The sequence below is a fragment of the Gymnogyps californianus genome, chromosome 1 (assembly GCF_018139145.2).
Source record: "Gymnogyps californianus isolate 813 chromosome 1, ASM1813914v2, whole genome shotgun sequence".
Classification (NCBI taxonomy): Eukaryota; Metazoa; Chordata; class Aves; order Accipitriformes; family Cathartidae; genus Gymnogyps; species Gymnogyps californianus.
The window spans coordinates 194,262,487-194,272,623 of NC_059471.1; positions in this window are offsets into that span (position 1 = coordinate 194,262,487).

Sequence of the window (10,137 nt, forward strand, 5' to 3'; positions counted from 1 at the left end):
GTGGGTTGCACTTACTCCCTTTGCTATTCTGCCATCCCTTCCATCTTGGGGAAAAAAAGACAAAAAAGAGTCCAAACCCCCAAAATTCAGAAAAGATTTCAGTTGATGGATGTCAGGATTACATAGTGCATAGTCAGAGTTTAGCTAAATGTGTAATTTAAGAGATATGCTGGTTATCACACACATACACGCACTCACACAAACCAAAGGTCAGCTCAAGCATCCTCCTGCCCTGCTCCCTACACTGGCTCTCCCTGTTCTTCAGAACTTCTCCTTATTTGCCAGATGTCATTGTCATATATAACTTATTAACGCCTCAGTCAGAGATGTAAATTCCACTTCCAAAGACAGCTGTATCAGTCCTTTTGTGGTTCTGTCCTTCCTCACAACAGATTCACAGGAGCAAAATGGAAGGAGTGAAAATTACTGGTCTGGGACATGTATAAGGTTGACAGAAGGCTTAATTGCTGCTTCTGCTCTCTCTAGGGGTACTATTCATCTGACTTTCCAAGACATGTCCTCTAGGTTTTTTTGCCAGAAATTTTGACCAGGGTGAAAAAGAAGAATCTGGACACTTGTGAAAAATTTCTAGGTATCTGGCATCTGGGCCAGGCCCCTGACAGGAGGATGCCCCAGGTGACTGGTGACTGCAGGCATGGCCTGAGCACAGAGTGCCCAGTGAACCCAACACGGCTGTCCATAGTCAAGGCTCCACCGACCAAAACATCCTGGGCATACCAGGCTAAGTGCATGTATGCTGCATAACCTATAAACTGGTATTTCTATGTGGGAATTCCTAAACAGAAATGCGGGCTTAATAATAGTAAGTCTTAAATAGCAGTAATTTTAATGAATACAGTGACCACAACACAAGAATCTGGGTAGTCACATATCTGATACAGTATCCTGCAACCAGCATAGGAAACATGATCAAATAGGGCTTTAGACAGGAGATTTTAAACCCTTTCTGTGGCTAGAGCCAAATTCCATTAATAGTTTTAGTTCATGGGCCAAGGTTTATATTTAGGACTCTATACACGCCTCAGGCAATAGTTACATTGCCTGCAGCATCAAAGCATTCAGCTCTAGGACAGAGCATTGCCCCAAGTGTTTAAGATACCATGAACTAGTCCCTAGAATATCATTAGGTAAGCTAAAAAGACATGATATTATTGTGTTTATCTTTTAAACAATACATCTGGGCCCTTTTTGTTGTTTGGTAGCCTGTTACAGAAGGTGGCCTAATCCTGTTTTAAAGCTTTTCTGTCCTTCAACATTGAAGTGGTTTATTTATTGAAGACTTTCCCCTCCCCGCCCCCGGATGCCAAAGGAAGTACAACATTATGAGAAAGCATCTTTAATGCTTTCAAGGCATCTGTGAACTGAATGGAGTCAGGAGGGGCAAGATGATACACACGGAAAGCGAGCTGTTTACCCTGTGTCATGCTTATGGCACAGCTAGGAATTGAACACAAGTCTTTCGACTCCCATGTTTTGCAGCCAGAACATTGAATACTACTTTTATGGAGTACATGCTGGTGGGAGCAGGAAATATAAGTGGTCCAGGACTGGTGGTTGTGTGAAAAGAGGCAAAGGCAGCAGCCCCAGCTGGAAGAAGAAATTAGTAGGAAAAATCTACTCCTTTTTTCCCTGCTTGGACTGTGATTGAACCCTTGCAATGCTGGGATTTAATTTTCTCTGCTATTTGGGTGTGACTCATGGGGTGCTCCACCGCAACCCAATTCCATGGCATGTGCACCCCATGGATGATGTTGGCTAGAAGTAATTAAATGCCCTGGCATTGATTCAGGCATGCTCTGGGGTAGGGACTCTGATCGGTTTGGGGACAATGTTTGAAAGCAGAGGTATCATTTGGTCTCTGTTTCTCATAAAATCTGACACAAGCAGCTGCACCAGACTAATGAGCTCTCCAAGGAGCCAGACATTCAACAGTGGTTACGTCAGCCTTTGCAGCACCAGCGAGACGGACTTTGTAGCTGTGTTTTCATAGCTCGGTGAAGGACCAAACCATGGCCATGAGTTCTGCATATGACCAAGCTATTCCCTGTAGGGACTATAATGTCGTGTGCCTTCCATAAAACTTCCATGCGCTGGCTACTATCTAATCGTGGGAGCTGGCACGGCAGATCCTTGTTCTGGGTATCAAGGGGGGGTCAATTTTACTGTTTCACTGCAGCAGTTACTGTTCTGGCTTGGGCTCTTTGTGCCTGCGCTGCCCTTTCTCAGACTGTTGCTGATAGTATGGGAGTCATGCATGGAAGAACACAGTCACAAAGCCACAGGCTTTGTGTCTGCCTTGGGGTAGGGTAAAGGGATTTTTTCTGACCCTTACTTGGGGCAGAAAAAAGCTTCTAAAATATCCAGCTGTTTAGCTGTGGTTTGCATGGAGAAAAGTGGCATAAATTCATGATCGCTTATCTCTGTAGAACAGGTCTCATCTCTTTTGCTTTTACATCACTCCCTTTAATATGCACCTAATCAACAGTCTCTTGCCCTCACCTCTGTGTCTTCTGTGTAACCAGCTTTGCCTCCCTGGTGTACTCTGCCCCAGCTCTGGTCTGCCTGCTAAATCAGACCTTTTAAAGCCTTCCCTCTACTTTTTTTTCATGTGAGCCTTAGGACTGATGATAGACCTCTGCTCAGGAAAATGGTATCAAGAAAAGTAATTCCAACCAAAGTGAATTTCAGCCTTAATGGCCCTATTCTGCCTTGTTCTTTTCCCGACCTTTCTGCTGGAAATTGTTTGTTTAGGCTGCAGTAATTAAAAATGGCACCTTGCCACCCAAGGTGTCTATCCTTCAGAGCCCTCTTCTGCACCCTACAGATAATGACCTTGATTCAAAAATACACTGTCTGTCTCCAAATGCATGGAGCAGTCTTCTTCAAAGAAATCCATCCTGATTCTTTACCAGGACAAATGCTGGATAAATCAGAAAGAAGTACATGGGTAAGTAAGTGCACGAAATTACTGTATAAATATTTAAAGGTATGTATTGCAATGGGAACCATTTTCTCTCTGAAATGCTCCCTTAAGTGTCACTCACACCAGCAAAAGAGGTACTTAGATCAGGAGAAATATTCCCTGAGGAATCTGTGTTTTGTGGTTCTCCTGAAAAGCTGTAAAAATACATTAGTAAATTGTTAGTAGTCGTAAGACTGATATAACAGTGTAGCTGGTGACATGTACAAGGTATTTACATTTAGTTTTCAAAATTCACATTTTCAGTAGAAATCTCTACATTTGATTGGGCAAAACCATTGCCTTTTGTCTGCATATTCTGTGCATGGTAGATATGGTGCCCAGAACTCCCGTCATCATTAGTATGGGCTATTTAAAAAATAGACATAAATAAAGACAATAAAGTAGAGAGGTTACTTTTAGTTAGTACTGCTGCTTGTATTTAATTCCCTATGAATTACATCACTTGTTTATATTGCTGGGATTTCCTTTTTAAAATAATCTTAATAAACACACACTGTTAAAAGTGACAAAACCCAAGGAAATGCTAAATATAGAAATAAGTACCTGAATTGCTCTCTGTGTATAAAGAAATAGAGCAATTTTTTAATCTGAGTGACAAACTGTAGGTTTGGCTAAGCTACACAGGAGAACTGTCTGGGACTAAGGCATTAACAAAGGATTAAATCCATGCACGTTTTATAATCACTTTAATAACTACCAGACCTGGACATGCAAATATGGTATATTTGCAAATACCGCCACGAATAATATAATACTTACATTGGCAGATGTTACCTATTTTATCATGCTTTTTTGGGAAAGAATAGGCTAACTGCAGATGCCTAAACAGCCTCCCATTCAAACTGCACTTCCAAACCCCACATTTTTTGTGCAGGCAGCAGTTCCTCTGCTACTTTCTTTGCAATACAGTGGCCTCTACTTTCTGTCCAAACCAGTTGAGCAATATCGCGATGTAATTCCAAACAGCTGCTGTGGTCACCCTATGGCTGTACATCAGTAGCAAGTGAAATGATTTCTATATATAGTCTGTAAATCTGTTGGCAATGTTTGTAAAGCACACTGAGATTTTTCCTGAGGGATAAGAGCAGCTATATGAAAGCAAGAGCATTAAGATCATCATTGCGTACAAAGCAGTTTATCTTTTTGGTGTGGCAGAAACTGGCATCGAGGAAATGGGCGGTCTGCAGAGATGTGGAGAAGCACTTGCTTTGAGCAAAACCCTGGCAGGAATAGTTTGTGCTGTCAAAGATAAGCAGGTTCATCTTGTGCTGTTATTACAGAACATGACATTGTACTGACACAAGATGATTAAAAAGTATTGGCTGTGTAGGAAGGAAAGAAAACTGGGAATGGGAATGACATTTATTCAGTAAAATTTATTTGTCCCCCTCACCTTCCCTATTTTAGTGTGATTCAGGTAGGCGAAAAGGGCAGTAAACCCCGAGTCTGCTGCACCCTTGGCACCCAGCTGCATGCCTCTCTGTATATTCGAATAGACCTTCAGGATCTGTGCATGAAGGACACCGGGTGCCTGTGCAATGTGGGCAGTGAGTTTTCCTTCTTTTAATCAAAGGTTGAGGAATTTGGTAGTCTAGAAACATTCTTATTTGCACTCAGATGATTTTTTCCCCCCTGTGCTTCCCTGCAGCCAGGTCAACCTCTTGACTCCCCTTCCGGAATGCGTCCTTACGCTCTTGCCATCAGGAGCACTGTCAGAGCCCATTCGCTTCTTCACTCACTATGACTCTTCTGTCGTCTTGATAAGCAAGGCAACCCAAACACTGCTGCCATCAAAACACAGATTTGTGGTTACCCCGTGGCTTGTTGATATACAGTGTTGTATATAGACTTCGGGTTATGTCCCCAGCAGCTGTTGGGAATGCTGTTTTCAAAACTAATCTGAGCAATAAGGCAGCCCACATGCACATGTTTTTGAGTGAAAGCTGATCACTGTTTGTGATGGGTCCGAGTTGTTAAGCTACAATCCGGACCTGGAATCTGCCCTCCCGGTAGCCTTGGTGTGCTACAGGGGATCAGCGGGAAAAATCTGTCGTTGAGTTTGGATGCCGAGTCCGATTCCCAAGCAAAGACTGGTTTTGGATCAGGGTCATCTTTAAACTTACCCCACTTTCTGTTTCCCTAGCATGGATGAAGGGAAAGGTCTTTTTCTCCTGTGTGACTCCCTGTTTACGGCATCACCAGGAGAGATAGACTGGACAACAGAATCATCTGGCATAGAGAAAAGCAGCTGAAAAATTGTTCCTTCAAATGCCTTCAGTGCACGCTTTATCCCATTTGCTCTGCTGATACCACTGTTAAATGTAGGTGATGACACATCCTTTTCAGGAACAGTACGGCGTCCACAATTTTCACAAGTTGCGCTAGTCTCCCAGGGGAAAGAGCTACAGCTTGTCCCATCAGTCTGCCTCGCAGTCCTGTTTAGACGCCAGGTTGCTGACCCTTTGTCTTTCCAGGCCGATTTGGACTCTGCATTCAACCTGGGCCTGTACACGCAGCATACAGAAATTGAGACATGCACACACATATATATATATGTATATATCAATTGATACAGGCAGGAGGGGGAAGGCAGGCAGCGAGGAGCACGGGGGCAGGACAGGGGACGTGCGAGGAGGGGAGGGCAGGAGAGGTCAGCGAACAGGCTGCGGAGGCAGGTGAGGACAGCGAGGGGCTGTGCAGGAACGGCAGGTGAGGGGGGCCTGCAGGGTCGGGGATGGGGAAGACAGCGCAGCAGCAAGGAGGCAGGAAAGGGGAAGGTGGGAGAGCTCAGGGGCTGGCGCTTCGGGGTCTGCGTGAGGGGACGGCAGGAGGGAAGGAGCTGGTTGAGGAATGAAGGGTGCAAAAGCGGTGGGGGGAGGCGAGAGCGAGCACTGCAGGCAGAAGGGCAGCAGGAGAGATGGGGATAGCCCAGACGTGCTGTGGTGCATTGTTTTTAATGTGCTCTATGGCAATTGGACCTGTTCCTGCAGCGTGGGACTGCAGCTCAGTACGAGCCAACGCATCTGTCTGACAGGCTGTCCTCAGGAGCCGTGACTGAAATAGCCACTGTCCTGGGGCCGGCCGTGTCCCGTGCCTGAGGACAAGGTTGTGCAGCCCTCTCTTTGGTTGCCTGTAGTTTTCCCTGCCCTCACCCAAGTGGAAGTAAAATTTAAACTGTGGGCTTTGTCCTGCTAGGGGGTGAGTACCACCCCTCCCTCCCTCAGGTGTTGCTCGCGTCCTTTCAGCCGTTGGGCCAACGTGCCCAAAGTGTGGAAATGTGTGAGAAGCAGAACAAAGTTTCCTAGGCTGCTGCTTGAAATAGTTAATTGCTTGGAAAGGAAAAAAACATCTAGAAGTGTTTCTTCTTTTAAAACCAAGAAAATAGATCATCCAGGCTAGAAAAGTTTGAAAGTCTTGTCTGCAATCTAGCTGCCGCTGAGTGGGCTCCGTCCCACTCGAAGCCGGGAACCTGGGTGCCAAGTATCTGCAATGGCAGAGTGAATCCTGCTCCTATTAAATGGGCGCTCCCAGTTCTTATTTTCTCTCATCTTAGGCCAGGTCCTGAAGGGAACAAACCTTTTAATAATTCTGTTGGTTGAGTGATGAGTTTTCATGGCCTATACGTCAAATGGTTTATTCCCTGCCTGCAGGATTTCAGCAGGGCGTTAACGGAGGTGAGTTTGGGTTTTCTGTTAGGAGGTGGGAAGCACTTCAGAATATTCATCCTAAACAGCCGTCAACGCAGCCAGTGTAAACCTGCCCTCGCATACTGCATATGGCTCACGCTCTGCACTCCTGCCTTCTGTGAAGGAAGGAAGTTCACTGTGGCACCTCACTAGCACAAGGTCTCTTCCTAAACTGTTTAGAATGGTGTGATCGAGCACGTAGCCTGGGACGAATAACAGGATGCTCAGACTGCTATTTTTTTGCTTGTTTTTGCAGAAATCTGAACACTTATAATGCCTGAGAAATGGGACTGTGGAAAAAGAACAAAAAGTTTCAGGCAGGAATGCTAATAACAGGAAAACACAATCACTGCTGTCTTTGCTGCAGAGTTACTCTCAGAAGTTGGACAAGTGAATTTAATTGTAACTAAATTATTTGAGTGTTAACCTGTGATCTGAACTGTCGAAGTGGCGGGCAGCTTCAGCAGTGGCTGGTGCCCACAGGAACTGAGCCCTGACCAGCTGAAGTGCTGCATAATGCCAAATATCCCCAAACAGGGAATCCTAAACTCCAAATCAGTGGATATTTCAGTCTTAAGGTCTCTGTACCTCTATTCTTCCTCCTCACAAAGGCGGTAACACCTTCACGTCTCCTGAAAGGGCCGCTGGACAAATAAAGCCATTGGTAGTCTTGATATGCTGAAGAACAGGGGCAAAACAAAATGCTGAAAGGCTGTTTATTAAATGTGCATGATCTCTCCTGTACACTAAACAAGAGTAAAGGTCCTGGGGACTCATAGGTCTAGGATCAAAGTATACGATTACGGAATTATGGAATTAAGGACCATGTTTCAGTGCTCATCAACAGGCAAGGACAAATATTATCCCCGCATTTTCTGACCTGTGAGTGCTTAGCTTTACAGTTTTAGCATCTTTTTTGTGTGTGTAATTTGCCATGTGCTACAGCCTTATTACTTTTATTAAAATTGTTCTAGAGAGTGTTCATGGGTCTTCACCCTTGGCCATCTCCCTATAAAGAATGGGTCCTAAATTACCATGACTGACATGTACAGGATTAAAAAGGACCCAAACCTCTCATAACCTCACCTAACTGTGCCAATTCCCCCCCCCCCCCCCCCCTTCAGGGGAGACATTTACAATAAAAGTCCTTGTCCATCTTTAGTAACATCTTTAAATTCTCTTATCTCATGGCTGGAATGGACATCACTGACATTTTATATATAGAAAAACGTCACCACTGGCCCAGTGTTGTATCATGCCTCAGCAAGGAGTAGCATTGAAGGTAATATTGATGTTGCTGCCAAGGACTGAACTAAGTCGTCCTTTGGAATATTATTTTACGAGTAATGCATGTTGCTTTTTGAAGTTCCTTTGAGTTTGGAAAATTTGAATTATACATAGAAAACTTTAAATAGACAATTCAGGCATCTGTATGTTTGTACTTTGTATTATGGATTCTCAGCCCCGGAAAATTCAGAGACTTACAAATTTTGTTGTATCTGAAGAAAAAAGGAAAATCAGAAAGCTCAGAATTTTCTGGGAAACAGTATATTTGAATAGATTTCATTTTTAACAACATGTTTTTGCTTTTAATATTGTACATATCGATGTTGTACATGTCAACATTGTACTAATAAAATAGAGCACATTCCTAAAAGCATTTCAATTTCAATCGGCATTTTCTGACAGAAAATTTGTCCAGTGCAAATTTTCTAACCAGCTCCATGTAATAATGTTTGCAACAAAATGTTGTCTGCAAAAATGCGCCCAAGAAAGATAATTTTATTGTGCTGCTTCTCTGCCTAACTCCAATAACAAAGTGAACCATTGTCCTAGACATACTGAAGAAATAAAATTGCTTGGAGTTCTGTTATATACATTTAATTAATGCCAACATCAGCATTCACGATGCAAAGTTGAAAGAAAAAAGGTACTTATTATTTTTTCCTGCTGTTTCACATATTACAGAATGTGGCCTAAGCATCATTTCTGCAAGTGCAGCTGAAAGAGTGAACAGAACTTCTACTGACCCACTGACTTGTCTAGACACAGGTGACCCATCACAGTATCTTACACCATGAAGGTAACACTCTTAGCTCCATAAACCAAACTGGTTTGCATCTTTCTCCTCTTTATTTTATGCAAAGATTTGGTCAATGTAAATGACCTGCAAATATTTATTTTATTTTAAGATGCACAATATTCTTTAGTCTGCTTTATTAATGTATTTCGTGTGTGAGGGAAGACTAAGCTTGTAAGCTTTCATCCCACTTCTTGAGCAAGCCAAACTGCATGAAATTCATATAGAAAAATGATCAAAGGGAAAATGTAATTTCTTTATCAAGTCTCTTTATGAAAATCATGCTCAATCTCCTCTCTCCATTGCCAATAAAGCAATATGCATAATAATAAAACTAAATGAGCAATTTGGCTAAATATCATACATCAGTTCAGGTGTCCAATCCATACTAACCAAAAAGAGGTTATGTTGGACAAGAACAATACTTCAAATTATCTTCACTTACATTTCTATTAAATACTGACTTGACTATCTAAAAATAAACCCACCATGTGTTATCATTTAATAAGGTTGATAATGTTGTTATAGATGTGCTCCTACTTCCCTGTACCAAAACCAACCTTTTCTCTGTCTTTCTCTCTTCCTCTCCCTCTCTCTCTCTCACAACACAGGTTTGCAGATATTGCTGGCCTGCACGTTTCAGAAAACGTTGCTAGTTCACCATCATTCCCTGCTAATAGAGAAAAGAAAAAAACAGCGTGAAGTTTAACCTTTCATTCTGTAGTTTCCTACATTGGAAGACGCCTGTCCATAAAAATAATATCAGCATAATGTATCATTTATTAGCAGACATGATAATGTAGATATAAATTTAAAATTAAGAATTGAAGGGCACTCCAGCTGCAGATCAGTCAGCTACAGCAAGCAATAGCCATTAACTAAAATAGCCACTAGAGGCCTTCATTTGCTAGGGGCTGTCAGAACCGATGAAGACACAGTCCTGCTCCCCACCCAGGGCTGGTTCCCCCTAAAGTTCTGGGGGACTCTGCTCACTCCCCCAGCAGAGCACAATTCTCCGTGTGAAAAAAAAAAATCTCACAGGAGCTCCAAATGGACATGTCAAGCTGCTTCTCCCTCCGATCATCCTCAGAAAAAAAGGGGAATTAACAAATAATCCAGTTGTGTGATTTGTTACAGGCGAGGCGTGACATTGCGGGAGCAGTGCTCCCCATGGGCGCCAGCACGCCGACCTCCTCCCCTCGGGCTGCCTTCCCACCGATCCCAACCTCCTGCAAACACCTTGGCAGGGTAACAGTGTGGTTCCACTCGAAAACCGTGAAAACGAGAGGAAGTCCAGTGAACAACGGCGAGGGTGTTTTATTTCCAGCCCCTGTGGCAGCTCAGGATTAAATGGATTTTCATTGTTC